Consider the following 26,955-nt stretch of genomic DNA (forward strand, 5'->3'; position numbering starts at 1 on the left):
ACAGCCTCCTTGTTTAATTCATTTAACATCCCTTGTAAGACAGGACCCCTTCCTCACCCCCCTACTATTGACAAAAGGACCACCTCGGGCCGGACTGACTGTGAGGGACTTTTGGCAGGGCATGAGTTTGGAGGCAGACGGTGCCCTGTGGCTCAGGCCAAAACAGCAAAACCCAGATGCTTTCTCAGCCGTCCATCACTAGGAGCCAAACTAAGGAGGATCCTTTCTCACCAGCCCAGTTTTCCTACAAGGTTCAAGAGTGGTGGCAATATACGGGGAAGTGGGGGAGGGGTGGGCCTGGGGAGCCTAGGCACCCACACTCTCTAAGAGAGAAAAGAAGAGCTAGACCCCACCTACGGCCTGATAGAAGCCTAGGAAGCTGGGGCAGGGGTTAAGGAGACCCCCGCCCCCTCCTGCAACAAACGTGTATCCCGCTCTCTGGCTCAGTATCCTCTTGTCAGGACGAGCTGTTCCACACTTGGTGATCATTTCAAAACTCTCTTCTGCCTGCTGTCAGCCTGCCCTTTCACAGACCGGCTTAGATCCAAACACAGCTGTCTCCTCTTTGTCTACCACCTGTGTCTCAAAAAACCAATCAGTCCGGTCTGCACTGCCATAGCCAATGATTGTTCACTTTTTCGCTTTCTCTTTGCCCTCCTAGAACAGTGATTCTCAAGCTGAGGTTCCTGAACTGGCAACATCAGCCTTACCTTGGAAATTGTTAGAAATGCTAATTCATGGATACCACCCCAGACCTACAGAATAAAAAACTCTCAGGGTAACAGACTCACAGACTTAGAGAATGAATTTAAGATTACTTGGGGAGGAGTCTGGGGAGAAAGGGGAGGGGGGCAAGAGATAGTTAGGAAGTTTGGGATGGACATGTACACGCTGCTGTATTTAAAATAGATAACCAACAAGGACCTACTGTATAGGACAGGGAACTCTGCTCAGTGTTATGTGGCAGCCTGGATGGGAGGCGAGTTTGAGGGAGAATGGATACATGTATATGCATGGCTGAGCTGCTCTGCTGTCCACCTGAAACTTTCACAACATGGTTAATCAGCTATATTCCAAAATAAAATAAAAAGTTAAAAAAAAAAAAAACAACTCTGAGGGTAAGGCTGCTGACCTGTGGTTGAATAAGCTCTTCTGGTGGTTCTAATGATCACTGACGTTTGAGAACCCCTCTCCTCGAGACTGGTGACCGAAATAAGTCCTTCCACCAGCACCCAGGATTTCAGTGTTGACACCTCTATGACAAGATGGCATATCAATTTTGCAAAGGAAGGCAATAGTAATTCTTTCACGTATAAAACCCCTCCCCAGCACACACAGACACACAAAAAATACACAGAAAAAGGAAAAATGCTTTGCTTCTCATTCCTCCTCTATCTAACATCTGTTACCCGGGCTTTGAGTTGTTTTAACAAGAGCATCAGCGTTAGAATAAGCTTGCTTGCAGGGTGTCTGGAAGGCAGGTGCAGCCTGCCACTTTTAATGCAAGCTGAGAACAAACACAGCCTTCTACTGCTAGAGACAGAGGTGGAATTTCTGTTTTGCTGGGAAGATATCCCCTAAAGCGCTGCCTTACCTTGAGGCCTTAATTAGAAGCAGCAGTGGCCCTCGGGCCTGCTGAGTTTCTATTTGATGTGATTGCACAAAAGAGCTGAGGTGGAGAACTGGACCTTTTGTTATTTCATGTATTCAGAAAAGCTTTTTCATAAAAGCCCCTCTCTAGGTTCTTATTTGCTATCACACGCACCAGGGTAAACTTATAAAGATTTACACAGAGCAAGCAATTAGTAGTGTCTGGTTTTCCCATGTTTGTCATAGATTAACAGATTCAATTTATGCCATTTCAGCCCCACTTTCCCTCTCTCACAGGGGCCTATCCCACTGAGCTACCTTCCCATTCATTCATCACTGCCCTGCCTTCTCTGGTCCCTGTGACTCTCTCCTTTTTCTTTGCATCTTTCTAGAGAGGTCTTAGTATCTAGTATTAGCTTGAATGCTTGAACATATAAAAAAAAAATCCAATATAAAAGTGAAAATTCCTACTGGAGATATTGGTATTTTAATTTCATAATTGCACCCCCTGAGTTAACCTGATAAACCAAAGAGCTACGGAGATTTTCTTGTGCTTTTCTTCATATGAATGTAGACAAGAGAGGACATGCCACAGACTGTGAGATTTCAGCTGTAAGCTCTCTGGCTGGCAAGGCGCTGGGAAGTACAGAGATGTGACAGTCCTCCTTGATCGGCCACATACGTCATGCAAGTATGTTCACGGGCTTAGCCCAGTGCAGCTCTTGGCTCATGATAAGTCCTAACTAATTGTCTGCTGTGTGGTACTTAGCCGCATAGCAGAGAACCTTACACTGGGCTAACAAGAAACATGTAAGAACTGATGTCTTTTGACATAAGAAGGGAGTCTTGCACCAGGATCTGTGGATCTGCCCTGCTTAGACAAAGTCTTTTATTGCTCTCTGTCTTGATTCTCTGGGTTTTCAAATTATGGGTTACTCTTTTGTTTTTGCTTGTATTTTTAAGCTCCCTAAACTCACTTTAAGCACAAAAGGGAATTTATTGGATGAATATTGGAATATCTCAAGAATCCAAGGCCAACACAATAGCTTGAGCTTCATGAAGGCCTGGGACTAGGAAGTGGGTGCAAAGCCATCAAGAGCCAGGAGATATTTCATTCTCACTTTTCTCTCTCACACTTGTGGCCAGCTGGACTCTTTGCTTCTTTCTCAAGACTGATTCATGCTTCTTTGTGCCTGTAGACCAGCTTATACTTCTTTGGCATAAGAATGACAAATATGGCTGCCACAAAATGGCTATATTTTAACTATAGTGCTATATAGTAGGTCCTTGCTGATTATCCATTTTAAATATAGTGGTGTGTACATGCCCATCCCAAACTCTCTAACTAAGGTGGGGATTTATTCTGTTAAGAATAATTATCTCACATTTGGAAATAAAAGCAAAAGAAAGACAATTTGTTCTTTTAATGTCATATTGGAGTCTTGCTTAACCACCTTAGGGTTCTTTAATTATCTTGAGGAATGTATATTTATATGACTCAGTTTCTACTACTGATGAAGGACCCAGATTCTGCAGTTACATGGTAAGTTTTAGATAAATGTTTGTCTAGTAGATATTCAGTTAATTTTATCTCGTAGAGATTATAACCAAAGATTATGACTTTTATTGCTCATAATCATGTTAACTAGTTTTGTACCTAACCTAGTAATCTTATTCCAATATTTTCTTTCTTTAATGACTGTGTATTTAATGACTTTTCCTTTGAACTAGTTTCACTAACCTGTTAACAAATTGGACACATCTTGACATATGTTTATTTTTTTGTATTTGTATGAGAGGCATGTTGTTAACTTTTTGAACATTATATTTTTTTCAGTTTTCAGAATAAAGGGGAGGAGGATTGAGTTGATACTTCAAAGTTATCTACAATAGCTTCTATTTTGGTTCCTTTGAATTTCCTGTTTTTTTAATGACTTCCACAACAATTTACCAGTGATCTGGTCTTTTGCTTTAGTGAGAGTCTGCTGTTGGTATACTTTTTCAGTCTTTTTTGGTTTGAAATACATTTATTTCATTTTTGTTCCTGAAAGGAACTACCGCTGGATATACAATCTAAGTTGACATTCTAAGACTCTCTCTTAGGTCTTTGAAGATATTCTACTGTCTTCTGGGTTCACTTGTTGCTATTAAGAAGTCAAATAAATCTAATAGTTATTCTGTCATAGGTAATTTTTATTTTCTCTCTGGTTGCTTTTAAGATCTTCTTCTTTTTTTCATTCAGTATTCTTTGACTTAAAAAAAAAATCTCAAAGTGGATTTTTAAAATGTACATCTCTTGAAATTCATAGGGCTTCCTAATTCTCAGGATTTGTGGTTTTCATCAATTCTTTGAAAAATTCTATTAATATCTCTTAAATATTACCTCTTCCCATTATTTATATTATTATAGACCAGTTGTTACACCACTGGTGGGAGTGTAATTGGGTATGACACTTTTAGGAAACAACTGTAATTATTTACTCTTGTTGAAGCTCTTCACCCCCTTTGAGTTTGTAATTCTACTGATAGTGTATAATTAACAGAAATACAGACATGTATTCATTCAGGGACTTTCAAAGCTATTCATAGCAACATTATTCATAGTGGCCCCAAACTGGCAATAACTCAGATGTTCATTAACAGTAGAATGATAATTAGTCATGTTGTATGTATACAATGGAGACGTATAGCAATTATAACAAACTCCAGTTATAAGCAATGAGTGGGTGCATTTCACAAGCCTAATGTTGACTCAAAGAAACCAAATTCAAAAGAATGTGGTCTCTGAAGCCATCCTAAACAAACTAAAACAAACAAAAACCAAACAGTTTGACAAAACAAAACTGTTGTGTTTAGGGGCAAACACCTTGGAGTTAAAACTAGGGAAAAAAGATAACCATAAAAGTCACGATAATGGTTAGCCTAGGTCAGGTGGGATAGTGCTGTGTCTGGGAACCAACACTTGGGTTTTCAGGGAGTACAAGTAATATTCTATGTTTTGACCTAATTGCTGGTTACTTGAGTGTTTGTTTGGTAGAAAAATCATTGAACTATATGCTGCTTTGTGAAAAATGAAGTACACACGTTGACTTGTAACTAATGACAGTATTACGTATCTTAATTTGTTAATGCAGGTAAGAAGGTATTTGGAGGGAAATTTATAGCTTTAAATGCTTATGTTACAAAATAAGAATGGCTAAAAATCAAGAAATTGAGCCTTCAATTTAAGCAATTAGTAAAAGAACATTAAATAGTTCAAAGAAAGTTGAATAAAGAAAGCAACAAAGATATGAGAAGAAATTAATGAAGTAGTAAAACAAATATAGAGTAAAATAGAGAATAAAATGATGATCAATACAAAGAGTTTGTTTTTTGATATGACTAAATTCACAAACTTCCAAAAGGTTGATGAGACAAAGCAAAAAGATAGAAACAGATATGAGGAATAGGAAAGGGAATGTGTAGCAGATACAGCAGAGATTGAAGACAGTAAGAGACTGTTATGAACAAATTTATATCAAAAGTAGTAGGAATATATAACCTATTGAAACTGACTTTAAAGTGATAGAAAAATGAAATAGCTCTATACTCACTGAATCAAATAAATTGAATTGGTAAAAGGGAATCTTCCCATTAGGAAATGCCAGCCCTTCTTTTATAGGTAGGTTTCTCTAGACTTAAAGAAATAGATTATTAAAATACTACACAAACTCTTAGAATAGAAAAAGAAAGAACACTCCCCAGCTCAATTTATGTAGCTATAAAAAAATCTTCAAACCAAAAGCAGATGAGGACAATACAAGAAAGGAAAACTGTAGGCTGATTTTACTCAGTGAACACAGATAAAAATATCCTAAACAAAATATTAGCAAACTGAATGAATAATATATAAGGCAACAATTCATAACTAAATTGGAATAAAGGCTTAACCCAGAAATCTGAGACTGGTTCAACATTTGAAATAGACTGATATAACTTACCTTGTTCACAGATCCAGTGAAAAAATTCACATGAATTTTCACAAAAATTCTCTCAGTAGAAGCAGAAAACTGTTTGATATAATCCAACATCAACTTAGGATAAAGAGTCAACATATCAGGAATAGAATGGAATTTTTTGAACTGGATAAAGAACATCAGTGTACAAAGAAAAAAAAAAAACTAACCTTACAGCAAATATCATACTTAATGATGGAATTGAAAAAGCAGATCCTTTAGCAAGCAGGAATGAGCAAGAATCTCTGCTTTTACCACTTCCTAGCCAGTACAGTAGGGGAAAAAGAAAGATTTATAAGGTAAAGGATTAGAAAGGAAGAAACCACACTGTCATTACTGACAGATGATGTGAGTGTTTGCACAGATTCATAGACCGTGTGTTGGAATAATAAAAGTTGGCAAGGTTGCCAATTATAAACACAGTGTAAACAAGGCAATTGCATTTTTATACACCAGTTAACATTTGGAAATGTTAATTTGATAAAGCTATCATTTATAATAGCAATACAAATGTAAGGAAAGTATGTGCATTTTTCCAAATTTGAACTTGAGATTTAAAGCATTTCCAATAAAAATACCAACATAGTTTTTCATGGAAGTTGGCAAGCTGGCTCTGACTTTTATGTGGCAGGGCAAAAGTCTGAGACTAGCCAACACTGTCTAGAAGGGAAAAGAACAGAGTGAAGGGATTTGTCTTCTTAGGTGTCAAGCTTCATTATAAAATAATAATGAAGACAGTGAGGTGTTAGTTCAGGGAGAGACAGAAAGACCACTGGAACAAAACAGCCCAGACACAGACCTAAGCAATTTTGGAAATTTGATCTGGCAAAAGGGGCATTACAGAAAAGCGGGGAAGTGTTAACACCATTCAATAATTTCATTGCTGTTTAGTTGCTAAGTCATGTCTGACTCTTGTGGCCCCATGAACTGTAGCCCACCAGGCTCCTCTGTTCATGGGATTTCCTAGGCAAGAATACTGGAGTGGGTTGCAATTTCCTTCAGTAATTATCCATATGGAAAGTAAATGATATTGGAACTCTATATCATTCCATGTATAAAAATCATTTTAGAGTGATTAAGGGCTCAAAGGTATAAGGCAAAATGTTAAGCTCTTTTAGAAGAAACATAGAACATCTTTAATCTTTAAAACATCGAACATCAGGGTAGGGGGGAGGAGTTTTTAAATGTTACATAAAAGTGCAAAGCAGCAAGGAAAAGATTGGAAATTCTACCTCCTTAAGAACTGCTGTGCTGCTGCTGCTGACAAGTGCTCAGTCGTGTCTGACTCTTTGCGACCCCACGGACTGTAGCCAGCCAGGCTCCTCTGTCCATGGGATTTTTCCAGGCAAGAATACTGCAGTGGGTTGCCATGCCCTCCTCCAGGAGATCTTCCCGACCCCCGGACAGAACCCAGGTCTCTTGTGTCTGCTGCATTGGCAGGCAGGTTCTTTACCACTGGTGCCACCTGGAAGCCTAAGAACTGCTATAGGACTATAAAAAGAGTGAAAATAAAAGCTCCAAACAGGGAGAAAGTATTTGTCACACATATAAACAAAAGAGATTATTATCCAGAATATATAATACAAAAAACTTACAAAAATCACTAAGAAACAGCTAAACCACACTATACAAATACAGAAGATATGAGAGCAGGAACATTATAGGAAAGCAAACACAGACAACAACATATTTTTTAAAATTGCTTAATTTCATGATTAAACATGGACTGCAAATTAAAACAAGGAGGAGATGATGATTTTATGCCACCAGACCGGCAGAAATGAATAATTCAGACAATACTATGGATGAGAGCAAAGCCCTACTGGTGGATGTGTACATCAGTACTTTGGGGAAAAAGTACTGTATCTAGAAAAGCTGAAGATGCTGCATGGCGCAGAAATTCCACTGTGTACCCCTTAGAGAAATTCCTCCACATGAACTCTAGGAGAGGAGCGCAAGGATCTTTGTAGCAGAACTCTTGCTAAAAACAAAAGAAAAAAACTAGAAACAACATCAATATCCACCCAGGAGAAAATGAATGCATAAACTGTGCTATATGTACCAAAAAATGAATGCATGACAGCTCATGCATTAACTTGGGGGAAAAACCCTCAGCAACAATATTGAGTGAAAGGAACCATTCACGAATGAACACATGACTCCATAATGTTTGCAGACTTGCAAAAACCAAACCGGGTCTCATTCAGGCATACATATATGTGCTGAGATATTTTGCAGACGAGCCTTCTATAGGCTAGGCTAGGCCCCCGGCTGCCTACCATTTTTGACAAGAGGACACTTACCTGCTTTTCTGAGTCATGAGGGGGCCCCGAGTCAGGAGTGCAGGTGTCCTCAGGACTGCCTGCATCACAAAGAACTCCTGATCATCTAAACTCTGCCTTCCTGACAGGGAGGCCAGCTGATGGTCTCCATCTCCATTCTCAGCTCACTGCTGGGCTCTGGGGTTGGACGAGGCCTATTTGAGGCAAGGAAGGGTGGACTCGGAAAACTCAAATTTGATAGCTTGACATGAATTTAGTCTTGTTCCAATCAATTCCCCTGATTCCAGGTTTTTTTTTTTTTAACCTTGTATCTACATCATACCAACATACCTTTTATTTCAAAAACTAGGACATGATCTGAGAGGTGCACCAGAACACGCTGGGTTCAAGCAGGGTGAAAGGCAGTAAATCCAGTCCTTCCTGTCCTGAAAGACCCAGTTTCTGGCCACATGTCTGGGCAGGGATCCTGAAAACTGTGGGCCCAGCTGCTCCTGCCTCCTGGTGAGGGGCTAATGCATTCTTCCCCCCTCCCCGCCCCTTCCCTCCTTGCCAAGGCAGCTGTCTGGTGGCATGAGGAAGGAAGGAGGACAGGTGACAAAAGAAAGCAAAGGAGGCCCGGGAAGGTGGGAGGACGGGGGAGTGTGATGGGAGGAGACCCAGGCTGGCCTGGGAATGAAGCTCTTCAGTCCCCAAGCCAGGACTGCTTTTGAAACACACCAACACCCTCCAGCAAGTCCTCAGACAGACCCACTATTCATCTGCACAGTACGTTTTTCCTTGCAGAAAAGAACCTTCGTCAGCCAGCAGCTCCTGGGATGTGGGCTGCAGGACGCAGTCCAATGGGCCGGCCCTCCTTCGCCCACTGACGCTAATGCCCGTCAGGAGGCCACATCAGCGCCTAAAAATAGCCTCTGCCTCACCCACGTCCCACCCTGGGCCCTGCGCTTTCCAGGGACTCCCTCTGCAAGTCGACTTCATTCGGGGAGGGGAGCATATTTCTGGACGAAGACGATTTGTGGTGTGTTTCTATTCTGAGCGGCCTTTTCCTTCCAAGGAAGGCAACTTGAAAACACTTATCTTCAGTGAGACGTTCAGTAAGGAAAGATTTGTGAGTTCTACCAAGTCTGAGCACCTGATTCAAAACCAATTCAGTCAAAGGCCGGGTCCTGTCAGTGGTGTGAATTCAGACAGGCAAAGTTATTATGGGAGAGCTACCAGGGAAAATGGACCCCTTGGCAGACTGGCGAGGAGAGTCACCCGAAAGCAGCTCATTCAGGTCTTATAAGTCTCAAGTTCACTGAACTCGATGACCCTGATGTGACAGCCTTTATGCCTTTCCCGAGCTTACAGACAATGGACTTATAGAATATAGAAGTTGTCATTGAGTTGAAATATGAGAACAGGTACTGATGTGGGGAAGTCCAGTACCGTGGGACCACAAAGACAGGATGGGCACCCCCTTCCAGCTGAAGATCCGCATAAGGGTATTTAGTAAGATGATTCTGCCGTCCCGTCAATGGGCTCCTCCCCACAATCTTACTCATCTCGTTAGTTAACCTCACTGATCATCTTCCCACCCTGAATCCTAGCTGCTTTTCCCAGTTACCCAGTTCCTACCAGGGGAACTCGTTGTCTGTTTTTCACATGTCTCAGAATCTTCTATGATAATCTCCCTGCACTTCACACCTGATCCTCCAGGCAGCAACTGTCTTCTTCCTGAGAAATGAAGCATTTGCCTTGACTCTCACTCCAGCTCTCAGCATTCTACCAACGATTCATGGATCCTGCATGATCAGTCTGGCAGTCCCTCCAGTAAATCTCGCATGTCTGGTCAAACTGATTTTATCAAACCGTCACTTTAGTCATCTGCTTACTCAAGAACTCATAATAGCTCCCTATTGCCACCTCCACACGATTTTCCTTGGATGGCTCTTGCTCTACCTGTTCATCTTAATTTTTTTGTGGTTACCTGTTGTGTGGACTTTATGTCTCAACATTAGGATCCCCCTCTAGCTCACAGCCCAGCTTTTCAAGGGAGGAGCAGGGGGAAGAGAAGGAAGGTGGTAGGGAAATGGAGGCTCATGTCCACCGCTGTGACTGTCCTACCCACTCTGCCATTTGCCTCTGTCCTTTCTCCACCCCCATTCGCCAATAATCCAGACCTTGAACTTCCTTTCTTTGAGACTCAGCTTCCCATTGGGATCTTTGCTATTAGTAGCACCTTCCTTCCCAGTCTTCTGAGCTCTTTCACCCACGCTGGGTACATCTTCTCTGACTCCATGGGGAAACATGCTGGTGCCGTTGTTTACCTACTGTCCACTGTCCATGGAAAGTTAGTGATCCACCTAAAGATGTGCCAACAGAGACTGAATTGCATGGAATGCCCATGTCCCTGGAGAATTCTCAGGCTTCCTAAATAACCCTCCTGTATTTGCTGTGATTCATGGGGTCACAAAGAGTCGGACACGACTGAGCGACTGAACTGAACTGAACTGAGTAGAAGAAAGGCTTGGACTCTGCTGTATTCTAACCATTGGTAGCTCAATTTCCTTTCTCTGACCTTATCATTCATTTACCAAATCTTTGCTGAGCACCTCCTGTGTGCCAGTTTATACGTCTTATTCTTTGAGCATTCAGATAAATAAGGCACAGCTTCCAGTCTGGCTGACAATATAGGCAGTATTCAGGAGCTTAGCCACCCAGAAAAAAGAGCAAAGTCTCCTTTCCAAACATGTTCTTGCTTTGCACACAAGTCAGAGGAATAGATACGTCAACAGTGGGCAGGCAGGAAGGGCCCCCACTTCTTTGTTTTAACTCAGAGAGTGATAGTGTTGCTTAAATAGCCACAGTTCTAATGGAAAGAAAGTAATTTAAAAATCTGTCTATGCCCATGGTATCTCTGAGATAAGAATTGAGCTTAACAGATCATATAGTAAGTGGGCAAGTAGTAGAGCCTGACATGTTGCTTCTGAGAGAATTGTTGACCACCTCATGTATGGCTTTCCAGGTGGTACATGTAGAAAAGAACCTGCCTGCCAGTGCAGGAGACATAAAAGACATGGGTTTGATCCCTGGGTCGGTAAGATCCCCTGGAGGAGGAAATGGCAACCCACTCTCATATCTTTGCCTGGAGAATCCCATGGACTGAGGAGCCTGGAAAGGTTACAGTCCATAGGGTCACAAAGAGTAGGACATGACTGAAGTGACTTAGCACACACCATCATGTATAAAAGAACAATTATGGTGAACCAGTGGGCGGCATCAGATGCATTTAGGCTGTATATTCTTTTGTATTTTGCCTCTAAAAGCAATTTTTATCTTAAAATATAATCACAGATAATTTTGTTGTATCTCCATAATGAATATTGAGTTTGCATTAACTCAATAAACATTTACTGGGTCAGGAAGGTCCCCTGGAGAAGGAAATGGCAACCCACACCAGTATTCTGGCCTGGAGAATCCCCATGGACAGAGGAGCCTGGCGGGCTACAGTCCATGGAGTTGCAGAGAGTCAGACATGACTGAGTGTCTAAGCAGCAGCAGCAGCAGCATTAAACATTTACTGTATGGTTTGGGAAATAAGTTATCTATTTTTGCATTCTTTATTTTTTTTTCCCACCAATTCAGGGATGGTTGGGGTTTGGCTGACTGTTCAATGTCCCCACCCTGGGGACTGAAACTCATGGGCTGGGAGTGGAATTGCACAGTGGCCCCCTGTGCACTATGCAGAGAGTAGTCTAATTGATGTTTGTAGCAGGAAGCTTCATGAGAGTGGCTTTAATGACCTGTGTTAATCAAGGGAAATACCATTTAATCCCCCTTGTTCAGCATGTTCTTTAAAAAATTACTGTTTTTCAAAAATAGGTGATACATTTGCATAGTTCAAAAATGAAAACTATAAATAGATGGGGTAAAATGGCTCCTTCCCTATTCTCTCCCTTGTCCTGCCAGTTTCTCTTCCTCCAGCAGCTGTCCCGTAGTATTTTTAAGAGGTATTATTAAAGTAGCTACAAACATTCTTTAAGATGTATTATTAAAGCAGGTGCAAACAAATATGAATATACAGGCTTTCCTCTCCCAACTTTTTAAAAACAACCAAGAGTGTTCGCTACACTCTGTACAACCAACAGTGTTCGCTACACTCTGTACCTTAATTTTGCCTCTTAATGTCTTCTCTAGGAGACTTTTCCATAGCAGTTCCTTAAGAGTTTTCCCATTCCATTTTGGAGTTGTATAATATTCCATTTAGTGGCTGTCTTACTGACTTGGGTCCTTAGACTCTTTCATCAGTAGAAATGGATAAGAGGCAAGATGAAACATTCAGGCAAGGCTTTCCTGGGACTCGTGTTGCAGCATGAGGTAGTGAAAGCAAGTAATAGGTGCCCTTGCTTGCCCTCCGAGGAGGGCAGGTTCGTGGGGTGAAGGTAGAGGCAGATTGGTGGGTTGGGCGAGAGGGGTGGCTTAGGTGGTCTGTTTGCCCTCATGGTGGTGCTGTGTGCAGGGATCACATGCAGTTCCCTGCTTTTGCTCCCAGCACCTCTGAAGTGGCAATTGGCTTGTGGCCTTCTTGTATCTTATTGTTCATAATTGCTTTAACTGTGAATGTGTGTATTTTTAGTTCCTATAAATGTGCTCAGTCATGTCCGTCTCTTTGTGGCCCCATGGACAGTAGCCCACCAGGCTCCTCTGTCCATGGGATTTCCCAGGCAAAAATACTGGAGTGGGTTGCCATCTCCTCCTCCAGGGGATCTTCCCAGCTGAGGGATTGAACCTGCGTTTCCTGCATTTAACTTATTTAATCAACTTAGATGTTGATTAAAGTTGATTCCAATCTAAGTTGATTTTAATCTTTTGCTGTTGCATACAACGTTTCAGTCAATAACTTTGTACACAGGTTCATTTTGCATGTGTTAAAGAATGAGATAAATCCCTGAAAGTAGGATTGTTGGATCAAAGGGATCCAACTTTTCAGGGATAAATCCCTGACAGTAGAATTGCTGGATCAAAGGGATCCAACTTTTCAGGGATAAATCCCTGACAGTAGAATTGTTGGATCAAAGGGAACATACTTTTGTGCTTTAAGAAATATTACCAAATTACTTCCAAACAGATTGTATCAATTTACACCTCTACCAGCCATAAGTGAGAGATCCTGCTTCCTCTACAGTCTTCTGCCTTATTAAACTTTAGGATTCTTGTCCATTTGTTAATTAAGAAAATGGTATTTCAGTGTCTTTCATTTACATCTTTTATTATGAGTGAGGTAGAACATTTGTATTTCCTTTTTATGGGCTATCCTTCACCCATGTAACTTTGGGCCAGTGATCTTTTTACCTGTCATTTTGTAAGAGCCTTTTTTATCTATGGAATGTGAACTGAAAATATTTTTCTATTTGTCACTGGTCTTTGGTTTTATAATGGTTCATTTGACTGTTTGTTTTTATCCATGCAGAAGTTTCAATTTTTATGAAGTAAACAATTTTAACCTTTTTTTCTCATCTGGATTTTGAATCATTTTAGAAATGCTTTAACCATTCTAAGGTTGTGAAAGATTTCTCACATGTTTTTTGATTTTTTTTTTTTTTTTGTCATCACATTTAAATCTTGACCCACTTGAAAATTTTCTTGGCTTTTGGCAGAAGGTATGGTTTACAAATTGTTTCCAGATGGCCTACCAGGTTGTAATAACACCTTTATTCAAAAAGTCCATGTTTTCCCCACAGATTTTCCAGCGTTCTTATATACCAAATTCCTTCATTGGAAGGAAGACTATTTCCGGGTATTCTCCAGACTATTTCTAGATTTTCTACCATTTCATTAGTCTGTCTGCTTATTTATTCACTAGTACTACTAAATTAAAATTTTGAAGTTTAATAATACTACTGTGATAATTAATAATACTAATATAAATACTGCTGCTGCTGCTAAGTCGCTTCAGTCGTGTCTGACTCTGTGCGACCCCAGAGATGGCAGCCCACCAGGCTCCCCCGTCCCTGGAATGCTCCAGGCAAGAACACTGGAGTGGGTTGCCATTTCCTTCTCCAGTGCATGAAAGTGAAGAGTGGAAGTGAATTGCTCAGTCATGTCCAACTCCTAGCGACCCTATGGACTGCAGCCCACCAGGCTCCTCCGTCCATGGGATTTTCCAGGCAAGAGTGCTGGAGTAGGGTGCCATTGCCTTTTCCAAATATAAATACTACTCATTACCTTTTCCAGAATTTTCTCTGAGAACATTAGAATCATCTTGTCTTACTCCAGAAAAAAAAGTTTGTTGGTATTTATGTCGATATATTAAGCTTATGAATTCCTTTACAGAATGTTGACATATCACAGCATAGTATTCCTTTCTCTTTGTTCAGATCCTCTTTTGTTTCCTTTCAGAACTGTTATCAAGGTTTTTTTTTTCCTATAGGTCTTGAGATTTTTGGTTAATTTTATCTTTTTTCTTTCTAGTTCCTATTGTAAATGGTGCCTGTTTTCTCCATTTTATCTTCAGAGGTTTATTGTTTATTAGTTCTGGAGCCTGCTACATTACTAAATATTCTTATTGTTTTGAGATAGTTTCTCTGTTGGCTTTTTGGGGGTTGTCTGGTATATCATCATAGAATTTGTAAATGGTAATGTTTTCCTCTTCTTTTCCAATTGTTTTTATATCTCTTTATATCTCTTTAAAGTCTCAAAAGACTTTCTTTTGTCTTGTGATAGGAAAGTTAATGGAATGGTTCTTCAGCAATACCTGTGCAGAGTAAGGTTATTGTAATGGGGAGAGTTTGGGTGTGTGTGTATATATATATATTTAAATTTTATTTATTTATTTTATTTTTGGCTACTTTGGGTCTTTCTTGCTACACGGGCTTTTTCTCTGGTTTTGGTGAGCAGGGGCTACTTTCCAGTTGCGGTGTGAAGGCTTCTCATTGCAGTAGCTTCAGGGCTCTAGAAAACAGGCTCAGTAATTGTGGTGCACAGGCCTAGTTGCTCCAGGACATGTGGGATCTTCCTGGATCAGAGATCGAACCCGTGTCTCCTGCATTGCCAGGTAGATTCTTAACCACTGAGCCACCAGTGAACCCCTGGGCATATTTACATATGCAGCACAGGTGTCTACTAAGGAGGGACTGGTTTGAGACCCTAATCCCCTCTTTAAGAAATTCAATGTTGTTGTAAGTTACAAACTCAGTTGCCCAGCAGGTTAGATGGCAAGAAGAATAACAGACATCTCTGAGAGGAAGCTCACATAGGGTTAGGGAGTCTAGCCTAGGGCTCAGAGAGGCTACAGTATTTGGCCTTTTTAGGAACTCCTCTAGGTTTAACTCTTACGAAGCCATGAATGTGACTTTGGGGAAAGAAACAACCTTGTGTGCATGTGTGTGTATCTTCCTACATGCATAGATGGGAAGAGTGGGTTATTGGACCTGTAACATTTGAAGTCCAAGTTCCTACGCTCCTTCCGTGGGATGCTGGGTGTGGGGCTGGGGGCTGGGGGACCCCTCCATAGTACTCAGCTGCAGGGAGTGCTGTGCCTAGGGCTGCCTTTCTTCCTGTGGATTGCAGCCTTCACAGCATCCCCTGGTGACTCCTGGGGTGAACGGGCCTGTTCTGGGAGCCAGGCCCATTGTATTGGAGGTGATGACATGTTTTAGGAGCAGAGGCATCAAGGATGGAGAATGAGGATATTGGGGGACTAGAAGAGCATAGATGCTTCTCCACCTCCAGAGAAACCTCCAACCTACAGAACCCTGTTTCAGAGCTGAAGTGCACCAGCTCTGCCTGCCCCAATAGGTAGCAGGAGAGGTGATCAGACGAGGTCCTTGCATAGCAGCCATGCTGTTTTTCTGTTTAGTGTGTTTTGTGTATGTATAGTGAATTATTTCTAGACAGTAGGGACGGTTAGAAGGACAAAGCATAGATCAAGAAACACATGAGGTATTTGCCAAGTCAAAGGAGAGCAAGAAGAGTGACTGATGGAATCAAAGACACTTACTGCTGTGATGAAAGGAGGAGTACCATTGCCAGAAGTCGTGGCTTAACGTTGGTTCAGATGAGAGCTAGGAGTTTGTTCAGGACCTTAAAGCCAATTGGTGGTAAAAATGCTGCTGCTGAACCATCACAAGCCACACGTGGCCCGTAGGTTTAAGGCCTCCTCAATCTGCTTCACATCACAGAGTGAATTTGAGGGGCTGAGGGCTGACTGCAGACACACTGGCCTGAAGATCACAGATGCTGAGGATTTTCTTAGGATACTTGCAGAGATCATGGTGGTGGTGGGGAGTAGGTTACCTGTCTCAACAGGTGTTTGGTGTGGGTAATATTGGCCTATGTATTTATTTTCTAGCTTTATTAAGATGTTATTGACTTATAACATCATATAAGTTTAATGTGTACAATGACACTTTCTCTCTACCTGCAACCTTGCTGTGTGGCCCCCAGGTGTCCTGTGTAATTTCCAGGACCTGTAAATAATAAATCTTGTTCCTTTCAAAGTTAAAAAAAAAAAAACTATAAAGTGCACAACATATTCTTTTGATACACTTAAATATTGCAAAATCATTACCATGTTAGTATTACCTAATACTTCCATCCCCCAAAATTAGTATTTCTTTTTAGTCATGAGAACATTTAAATCTACTCTCTCAGCAATATCTGATGTATGCTATAGTATCATTAACTATAATCATTATGCTAGGTATTAGATCCCCAGAATTTGTTACTTTTGTAAGTGGAAGTCTGTACTTTTTGATCAATACCTCCCTGTTTTCCCCACGCCCAGCCCCTGGTAACCACCATTCCACTCTCTGTTTCTCTGAGTTCAGCATTTTTAGATCCCACATGTAAAGGAGATCATATAGCATTTGTCTTTCTCTGCCGGACTTATTTCATTTAGCATAATGCCTTCAAGTTTCACCCCAGTTGTAGCAAGCAGCAGGATTTCTTTGTTTCCATGGCTGAATACTATTCCATTGTGTATGTGTACACCACATCTTCTTTATCTGTTCATCTGTTGATGGACATTTGGGTTGTGTCCATGTATTGATTATTGTACATAATGCTGCAGTGAACAGGGGAGTACAGATACCTCTTTGAGATCCTGTTTTAACGTCCTTTGGATGTATACTCAGAAATGAGATAGCTGGATTGTATGGTAGTTCTGTGTTTAATTTTTCTGAGGAACCTCCATACTGTTTTCCATGGTGGCTGCACCATTCACTTTCCCACCAGAGGTGCACAAGGGTTCTCTTTTCTTCACAGGCTCCCAACACTCATTATCTCTTATCTTTTTGATGACTTCTTCTGTAGGAGACTGCCCCAAACAACTCATGTCATCCACAAGTGGTGTTAAAGCTCTGCGTGTTGAGTCACAGTCGTATTGGTGGCAGTGAATCCAGAGGTGGCTTCTTCATTTTAGACTCACGGCCCTTTGGAACTTGACCTGCTTGAAGCAGGAAGGCTGTATGTCTTGTCACTCTGTGCTGAGTGTAGGAGGGGCTACCCTTTGGTTTGCATACTCAAGCCTGGGGTTTTTTGGAGTTGTTTTTGGAAGGAAGTTCTGGAAGTGGGTATTGATTTCTTACTAGGGCAGTTGGGGGCTTGGAGACTTTATAAGAAACATGACTTTGTTTTGCATCCCTGACTAGTGAAGTGGAGCACCATGGTTACACTTAGCCCTTTCTTCAACGTGTTTTTTTCCAGGGAGCTGTGTTCTCCTTTGCACTGAGAAGAGAGAGTCAATGTACTAGACCCCGAAACATGCAAAACATGCAACAGAGAGAAACTTCCGTTGCTAAACCACCAAGTTTGGCTGGAAGTTCTGCCAGTAGCAGCCCTCTCAAACAGCAGGCACGTGGTCCCCAGTTTCTAGCCAACGTCTGGTGTCCAGCCTGTGAGAGTGAAAAAGAACCAGAAGACTGGGTCAGGATCTTCAATTCTGGCCATACATCAAAATTTTAAGAACTATTGGAGCATTTACAAATTCTGGTTGCTCAGGCCGCTTCCCCCAGAAATCCTCGTTCAGTGGGTCTGGGTTGGGGCCCGGTGAGTGACTCAGATGTCCAGCCAGGGTTAGGCAGCGCCAGTCTAGGCTTGTCCTAAGGTATCACCAGGGAGCCGAGTGACCTTTGGCAAATCACTTTACTTCCCCGGACTTCAGTTTCCTCATCTCTAAAATAAGAACTTGGATTGGAGGTATCCAAACTGGCCACAAGTCAGCAACTCCCAGGAAGCCTTAGAAACACAGATTCCAGAGTCCTTCTCCAGATGGCCGAGTCTGAATCTTTGGGCCCAGGGCCCAGGAACCTGTGTGTTTAAAGATTGGGGTGAAATGCATGACACGCATTTTACCATCTGGACTATTTTTACTAATTCAGTGCAGTCATGGTAAGTATATTCAGATTGTTGTGCAACCAATCACCAGAACTTTTTCATCTTGGAAAACTGAAACCCTGTATCTATTAAACAACAGCTCCTCATTCTGTCCTCCCCCAGCGCCTGGCAACCACCTGTGTCTGTGACTCTGACTACTCTCATAATAGCTGGAATCATACAGCATTTGTCTGTCTATGCTGGGTCTCTCTCACTTAGCATAAGCTCTTCAAGGTTTATCATGAAGCAGGTGTCAGAATTTCCTTCCTCTTTCAGGATGAACAGCATTCTGCTCTATGTATAGACCACATTTGTTTATTCCTTCATCTGTTGGTGGGGATTGGGGTTGCTTCTACCTTTTATTTAGTTTTGGCTGCGCTGGATTTTCATTGCACTGGGTTTGCATGGGCTTTCTCGAGTTGTGGCGAGCAGGAGCCATTCTCTAATTGCAGTGTTCAGACTTCTCACTGTGGCGTCTTCTCTTGTTGTGGAGCTTGGGCTCTCAGCATGCAGGCAGTGGTTGCAGCTTGAGGGCTCTGGAGCTTGGGCTCTAGGTGTCCAAGGTAAGCCTTGGACTGGCTTAGTTGTCCCTCTTTGCATGGAATCTTCCCAGACCAGGGATCGAACCCATGTCCCCTGCTTTGGCAGGCAGATTCCATCCATTCTGCTACCAGGGAAGTCCTCTACCTTTTGACTATTGTAAATAGTGCTGCTATGAAGTTGGGTGTACATACATCTCTCTGAGACCCTATTTTCAGCTTTTTTGGACATACACAGAAGTGAAATTGCTGGATCACATGGTAATTTTAATTTTTTGAGGAACCGTCAAAGTGTTTTCTCCTACAGCTGCACTGTTTTACGTTCCCACCAATAGTGCCTTAGAGCCCCAGCTTCTCCACATCCTTGCAGCCCTGATGGGCATGAGGAATCTGTACATTTAATAAGCTGTCCAGGAGATCCTGGAATTGTCAGTCCCTGGGTAGGGTACTATGCCATTGGACCCAGTGGTGACTTGGACTCTTTCTAGCTTGAAAGTAGATGCATATATAAGGATAAACTTGAATATATGAGGATGCATATATAAAGATAAACTTGGATGGCTAAACTTACGGTGAGTGTCAGCAGTTGTCATGATTTGCCTCCATGCTATGTCTGTTTGGGGGCTTCCCTAGTGGCTCAGGTGGGTCGGACACAACTGAGCGACTTCGCTTTCACTTTTCACTTTGCTGCATTGGAGAAGGAAGTGGCAACCCACTCCAGTGTTCTTGCCTGGAGAATCCCAGGGATGGGAGAGTCTGGTGGGCTGCCGTCTATGGGGTTGCACAGAGTCAGACGACTGAAGTGACTTAGCAGCAGCAGCAGCTAGTGGCTCAGGCAGTAAAGAATCTGCCTGCAATGCAGGAGACCTGCATTCAACCCTTGGGTTGGGAAGATCCCCTGGAGAAGCGAATGGCTACCCACTCCAGTATCCTTGCCTGGAGAATTTCATGGACAGAGGAGTCTGGCAGGCTACTGTCCATGGGGTTGAAAAGAGCTGGACACAATTGAGCGACTAACATTCTCACTTTCTATGTCTGTCTGGGATTATTCTCTAGCTGTTTTATATGTGAGCAGTTTTCCTCTCCATTGACTTTGAAGATGGAATCAATGCTTGGAACTTGATAGACGGCTCAAAAATGGAGTGAATCAATGAGTGAACAAATTAAAGTCCCTACGGCAGAGAACTGGCCTTCTGTTTATTATGAACCTCTCGCTGCACTGAGCAGAAGTGTGCTAGCACAGCTCATACTGATAAGTGTTCGATTGTGAAGTGGACACATACGGATCATTTTTGCCAGTATAAGAGTTGGCATACCGAAAAGACTGAATGCAGCATGAATCCCAGGTGACTGTGCTTGGGTTTCTGCCTTATAGAAGAGTTCTTTAGTCAAGGCAAAGCCTGTGTAGGCAGCATCAGAAGGTACAGGGTCTAGGGCAGGGGTCCCCAACCTCTGGGATCTAGTGTCTGTTGATCTGACATGGAGCTGATGTGATAATAATAAAGTGCATGATAAATGTAATATAGTTGGATCATCTGGAAATCGTGCCCCTGCCCCCCTCCCCACACACCCTGGTCCATGGAAAAATTGTCTTCCATGAAACCCGTTCCTGGTGCTAAAAGGCTGGGGACCACTGGTCCAGGGGAATACACCTAGATGAATGAGTCTGTGCATTTCTCTTCCCTGTGCATGGAGCTCCCAGGGCTAGCCAGCTGTTGGCAGCCAGGAGCGGGTAACACCCTGGAGCAGGTCTGTCTTTCCAGGGGAGCCTCCCATCCAACCGTGGCCTGCCCTGCCCTGCCAGCTTGCTGGTACCAGCGCTGCTCAGGAGAGCTGGGCCCTCCCTTAATGGGTGGCCCAGAAGAGGGGAGACTGGTGCTTTGTTCTCTGGAAGGTGGAGCAGGGTGTCACACCACAGCCCGGGATGTCCTGCTGATCACAACCCCCTGGGTGTGTCTGCAGGGACTCCAGTGCCTGTAGCTCTTCCCATCTGGACTGTGGTCACGGAGAAGACAGCCCGGCAGCGTCCTTGGCAGCATGGCTTTCACCTTGGGTGCACCCAGCAGGGGTGGGGCACCACCTTCATCACGGCCAGTGTGCTCAGCCATGATGCTCCCCTGGCTACAAATCAGATCTTCCCTTGGAGTAGATGGCCTCAGGATTACATGCAGTGTCATAGTGAATCACACATAGTGGGTAGTTTTAACTTTGCAGGGCGGTGAAGTGAAAGTGTATATTTCTTTAACAGCCTTGGCCAGAAGCATTAATGTCCTCTGTTCCCTGTATTCACTAACTGCAGGCCCTGCTCTGCCTTTCACATCCCCCTGTTCAACACAGAATTTTTTTTTTTTTTTTTAATCAGCACAGCAGGTTCTTCTGGATTCTCTGAGTTTTCTCTTGGAAGTTGGTGAAGGTTGAATGAGTGAACTGATTTAAAAACCAGGATGAGACTTCCCCCGTGGTCCAGTGGTTAAGAATCCACCTGCCAATGCAGGGGACGTGTGTTCGATCCCTGGTCCGGGACTATCCCACCCGCTGTGGGGCAACGAAACTCATGAGCCACAGCTACTGAAGCCCTAGAGAGTAGTGGGGTGGGGGTGGGGCTACACTAGAGAAAGTCTGCATCCAGCAGTGATGAAACAAACAAAATTAAAAAATGATTAGAAGGCTATATTTAAAAAACAACAGCAACAGAATGCATCTAGGAGAAGGTCCTTAGAGAAGAATGTGTATATCCATGAAATTAACAAGTGTATTTGCAACCCTAACTGGCATCGACACAGACACAGCGTGTCCTCAGAACTGGCTGTCCCGAGCCTCTTCCTTCTCACAGAGGAGAGAAGGGAGGCCCTGAGCGGGTGGGTGACTTGCCCACCATCACAGAGCTTGTAGCAGACTTGCTGTCATCTGTATCTTGGTCTCTGGCTTCACTCGCCATGGTGCTGTTTTCCCTCATGCCTTCCATCCATGCATTTATTCTCTGCTCCCTACTCCATGCTCCCAGCACTTAGAAGAAAAAGTGAGGCAAGACATACGTAGCACAGAAGTAACCTTTTTAATATGTACAGTTTAGTGCCTTTTAGTATATTCACAGTGTTGGGCAGCCATCACCTGTCTTTGGTCCTAGAACATTTCCCCCAACCCCAAAGGACACCCTGTACTCATTAGGCAGTCACTCCCCATTCTCCGGCACCCCCAGTCCCTGGCAACCACTGACTGGCTTTCTGTCTCTACAGATTTGCCTATTTTGGATATTTCATACAAATAGAACCCTAGAATATATGGCCTTCTGTGTCTGGCTTCTGTCACTTAGCATGTGTTCAAACCTCATCTGTGTTGTAAGCACGTATCAGCATGTCATTCCTTTTCAAGCCCAAATCATTATCCATTGTGTGGAGACACCGCATTTTCTTCATCCATTCCTTTGCTGGTGAGCATTGGACTGTGAACAGTTCTGCTATGAACATTTGCATACAAGTATTTGTTTGAATTCCAGTGTTCAGTTCTTTGGGGGTGTATACCTAGCTGTGGAATTGCTGGTTTAAATGGTAATTCTATGTTTTACTTTTTGAGGAACTTTCTAGCACTTTTGAGTGGAGCAGGTCTTTGCTTACACTTCCAGTCTTAAGAAGACCGGAATATGCTTAAATGTCTTTGTGTGCGCATGCTAAGTCACTTCAGTCATGTCCAGCTCTGTGTGACCCTATGGATTATAGCCCGCCAGGCTCCTCTGTCCATGGCAAGAATACTGGAGTGGGTTGCCATTTCCTCCTCCAGGGGATCTTCCTGACCCAGAGATCAAACCCATGTTTTTCACATCTCCTAGTTCTTTACCCTGGAGAAGGCAATGGCACCCCACTCCAGTACTCTTGCCTGGAAAATCCCATGGATAGAGGAGCTTGGTGGCCTGCAGTCCATAGGGTCGCTAAGAGTCGGACACGACTGAATGACTTCACTTTCACTTTTCACTTTCATGCATTGGAGAAGGAAATGGCAACCCACTGCAGTGTTCTTGCCTGGAGAATCCCAGGGACGGGGGAGCCTGGTGAGCTGCTGTCTCTGGGGTCACACAGAGTTGGACATGACTGAAGCGACTTAGCAGCAGCAGCAGCAGCAGCAGTTCTTTACCACTAGCGCCACCTGGGAAGCAGTCTACACAGTGTCAAATATCTGAGTGAAAAACCAACTGCGTGGATGTCCTCAATGGTTTATGACCCAAATGTTTGACTCTAAGGGAACCCTAACACCTGTGTTCATTAAACATACAGAGACCCACACATTTAGATGAAGGTGACCAACTCAGCAAATGCAGAGACCACAGGCATTTGGAGAGAAGGTTGAATGGCTGACTGTCGTTAAAGCTACAGAGAGTCTGCATTTCTGTATCAACACAGATGCTGACTAAAGACCAATTAAGTCGAATAAAATGAGAACAGGGTTGAGGTGGGGAGGTAGGGGGTAGGAGGGTGGGGGTGGGGGGATGGGCAGAATCTAATACCTGCCTCTTGGGCACCTGTCTGCTTCAAGCTTCTGGACTCAGAGGCATGTATCAACTTGCATGGCCCCAGTAACCAGCTTTCTTGGCCAAAACATCTCCCTTAGCCCGACATACCACAGCTACTTAGTTGTGGAAATTTAACCTTCTTAAAAACAAAATCCCGTGACTCACCCTGTCCAACACTAAACTGGAAAAGTATAGCCTGGTAGACCAGTAGAAGTAGCTAGCTGAACACATCTCATCTATACTGCATCTTCTGAAGATCTGAGACCTCTATTAAGCTGGTGATTTTCAGGAGTAAGCATCTTTGGCCTCTGGTCAATAGAGAGGGGACTTCCAGTGCTCTTTGTAATTTTCAGAGTGCTTGTTGCTTTGGGAGTCAGTGGAAAGAGAAGGGACTCTGGCATTAGGAGACCCCCCAAGTCTTGAGCCTAATGCTTCTCAGTGGTGTGAAGCCTGTTTTCTTTGTGAGCCTGTTTTGGTATGTTTTGCTTTTATTTGCTTACATACCATTACCTTTGGGCTGGTGTGAGGATTAAATGAGATAGGGTGTGTATTAGTTCTTTTCTGTGTCAAGCACATCAGGCCCTCTTGTTTCACCCCTCATCCAGATCCCATGTAACATTTATTCTTCATACCAGTTGTTTTGCTGTCCCTGGTTTAGGGGCTGAAACACAGCTGCAGGACCTGTCCATGTGCGCAGAGCAGTGTAACAAACTCACAGGTTTTCACTCTACTGAGATATTCCATGAGCCTTGCTTCTTTCTGCCCCTTCATTTCCTTTTCATTCTACTGCAGGATGAATTAGATCACCCAGAAGGCACATTCTTTATCCAGAACATCAACACACCCTATTTCCTTTGAAGGGCAGAATCAAAGGAAAGCAAACAAGGGACCCAAAGATCATTGTGCTGGCTGGGAAGGTTTGGGCGCCTTGTGGATGCTTGAATCTGAGCCCCTTATTCCAGCTTCAGCAGTTTCAGCCAAGCAGAGGAGTTCTCTGTTCAAGCGCCATCTTCTGTCTCCTGTGGGACAGTGCCCTCTGCCTTCAAAACCCTTGACTTTTCTTCCAAGTTCATGATCGCTGTCAATCTCAGTTCATGGGGACTCCCTCCCTCTACAAATGTGTGGAGTGTGCCAACCATGGGCTAACCTTGCCATCAGCCAACTGGTTGGAGTTGCATTTCCGAGTTAATGGATCCAGTGCTAGTTATACCGCAGTGAATGTATTAGTCTCAGGTGGACAAGTGTCTTAAAGTGCTTATATGTACACATTGCCAAAATAGTCAAATTATTCCAGCAGCATGGGAGTAAATTCTCAATCCCTGAGTCTTTAAAATTTATATATTTCCCCAATCATTTGTAAGCGGTAAGATAAACAGCCCTCTAGCTCGTCATTTGATTAAAGGCAAACATACCCAACCAGGCTTCCTTTTAGTGTGAGAATAATCTCTCTACTGTTCACCCCCGTTTCTCCCTGAGCACTTCCATACTTTCTGAAGAACCAGGGAGAAAGCTGCCTTCCTCTCCCTTTCTCTGCCAATCTCCACAGGAAAGAGGTGGGGTGGCACCCAGTTGGTGAGGTAGGGAGAAGGGCCTCTGAGAGTGTGTCCTGAAGTGTGTGTTAGTCATTCAGTCATGTCCAACTCTTGGTGACCCCACGGACTGTAGCCCACCAGGCTCCTCTATCCATGGGCTTCTCACAGGAATACTGGAGTGGGTAGCCATTTCCTACTTGGCTAAGGAAGATCACATGCTCAGTCAACACTTGCTCCAGGACGTGCTCTTGGAACCTCCCACGTGGAAGTTACATTTCTCCCTTCATCATGGAGCCCTCTGTGAACCGGGTGCCCGCTGGGGCCTCCCAGTGTCACACCACAGCCCTTGGCTGGAATCTCCCAATTCTTCAAATCCCAGGAGGGAGAGGGGCTGATGTAGTCAGTCGGGGTCACTGCAGCCTCCAAGCCCCCAAGTCTTTGGATGTGTCCCTGCCCTCAGCTCAGCTGCCCACATATGACCACAGCCACGGCTCCAGTGACCAGAAAGCCCCACTGAGCCTGGTTGAATGGTTCCTAGATTTGGGCGCTTGCAGACAGGGGGCATCTCAACTCTCCGTACAGCCTCCCACCATCTTCTGACTTCTCACCATCTCCCCTCCTCCCCTCCATTCCCCCACACCCCATCCACCTCCTCCCCCCGCCAGCAGACAGCCCCGGCTCCCCTCCTCGGAAGCTCTTGTACCCGCCATATCCCCCACCCTCACGGGCTCAACATGCAGCCCGAGTCCTCACCAGCTTCCTCTCCCAGACGAGGAGTTTCTTCCTGAAGAGGGGTGGTGGCAGCTGTTTAAGATGATAGTTTTATCCCCAGCATCAGTTATACCATCCATACAGTGAGTCTCCTGCCCACATGGTGGGGTTTGCAGTTCTTGTAAGGTCGTTGGGGGCTCCATGCTGCCCCTGCTCACGGGGACACCCCGCCGCTGATTCTGCTCAGGCACCCCTTGGTCAGGGAGCCAGTTGTCCCTTTCTGCCCCACAGAAGGGCTCCCTCAGCCCAGCTCTCCACCTGCAGATCAGAGGGACTTATCTATGTCAGGATGTCATTCCAGGTGATCTTGGAGAAGCCTTTCCACTTGGGGCAGCTCATCCTCCCCTCTGGACCTCTCTCATAGAAGGGTCTTTCTTCTGCTTGGAGTGCTCCTCATCCCTCCAGAGTCCTAGCCGCCCTCCACTCCTGTTCAGTGGCCACCATCTATTCTCTCCCCCTCCTGAGGCCTCTGAGGAGGAAATATTTAACTCTTATTTAAGTGGAAGTCAGTGATTTCTTTGGCCTTTCATTTCCACTTTGGTGTAACCTGGGGAAGAGAGGATGGCCCCATGGTACAAGTGAAAAAGAAGAGGGAAGAGAAATACATATACGGCCATGGTAGTGTGCACAGGGTGTGCACTGCACAAATCCAGGGTCCTGTTCACATGGACTGTGATGTGATATGAAAAATGGGGTTTGCCGGATGAAAATGCTTTCTTTGAGCTCTGCCTTCTCTTATTTGAGGGCAGTACGGAGGCATGGAGAGGGTGATGTGCTTTGAGCCCAGAAGATCCCAAACTGAATCCCCTCGTTTCTGTCACCATCCCATTAAATGGCCCTGGACAACTCTCATAACATCTCAGACTCCAGTTTCCTTATCTGTGAAAGGAAAATGATAGCACCCCCTTTACAGAATGGCTGTGAGAAAGAAATGAGACCTGATATTGATCAGATGGCACATATAGGTGCTCCATAGATGCTATTTCCCCAGGAGAGTTCTCTGATTGAAGGAGTGGTTGCCAATCTCATTTTTGGCCTTTTTCAAGTGAAAATAAATAGGGCCTTTGAGAAATGCCAAGGGTATATCTGTTGGAGGGGGAAAAAGATACAATGAGTTCCCTTGAAGCTCAATTGAGGAAAATAAGAAATTAAGATATGTGGCCTATTGGGACATTCCAGAAAGTTGCCATCTTAAAAAAAAAAAGTTATGCTTATTTGGTTGTGCCATTTCTTGGTTGCAGCATGTGGGATTTAATATATATGTATATGTATGTATGTATGTGTGTGTGTGTATATATATATATATATATATATATATATACACTTTAGTTGCAGCCCGTGGAGTTTAGTTCCCTGACCAGGGATTGAACCCAGGCCCCCCTGCAT

General features: G+C 43.7%; 1 long non-coding RNA gene across 1 annotated transcript in view; it reads left to right on the forward strand.

The window, feature by feature from the left end:
• The window catches only part of LOC123334811, a 71,002-nt gene that overhangs the window by 34,233 nt on the left and 9,814 nt on the right, over positions 1–26,955 (forward strand). The gene's annotated exons all lie outside the window — the stretch shown is intronic.

Source organism: Bubalus bubalis, chromosome 8, assembly GCF_019923935.1.
Source record: "Bubalus bubalis isolate 160015118507 breed Murrah chromosome 8, NDDB_SH_1, whole genome shotgun sequence".
Taxonomy (NCBI): Eukaryota; Metazoa; Chordata; class Mammalia; order Artiodactyla; family Bovidae; genus Bubalus; species Bubalus bubalis.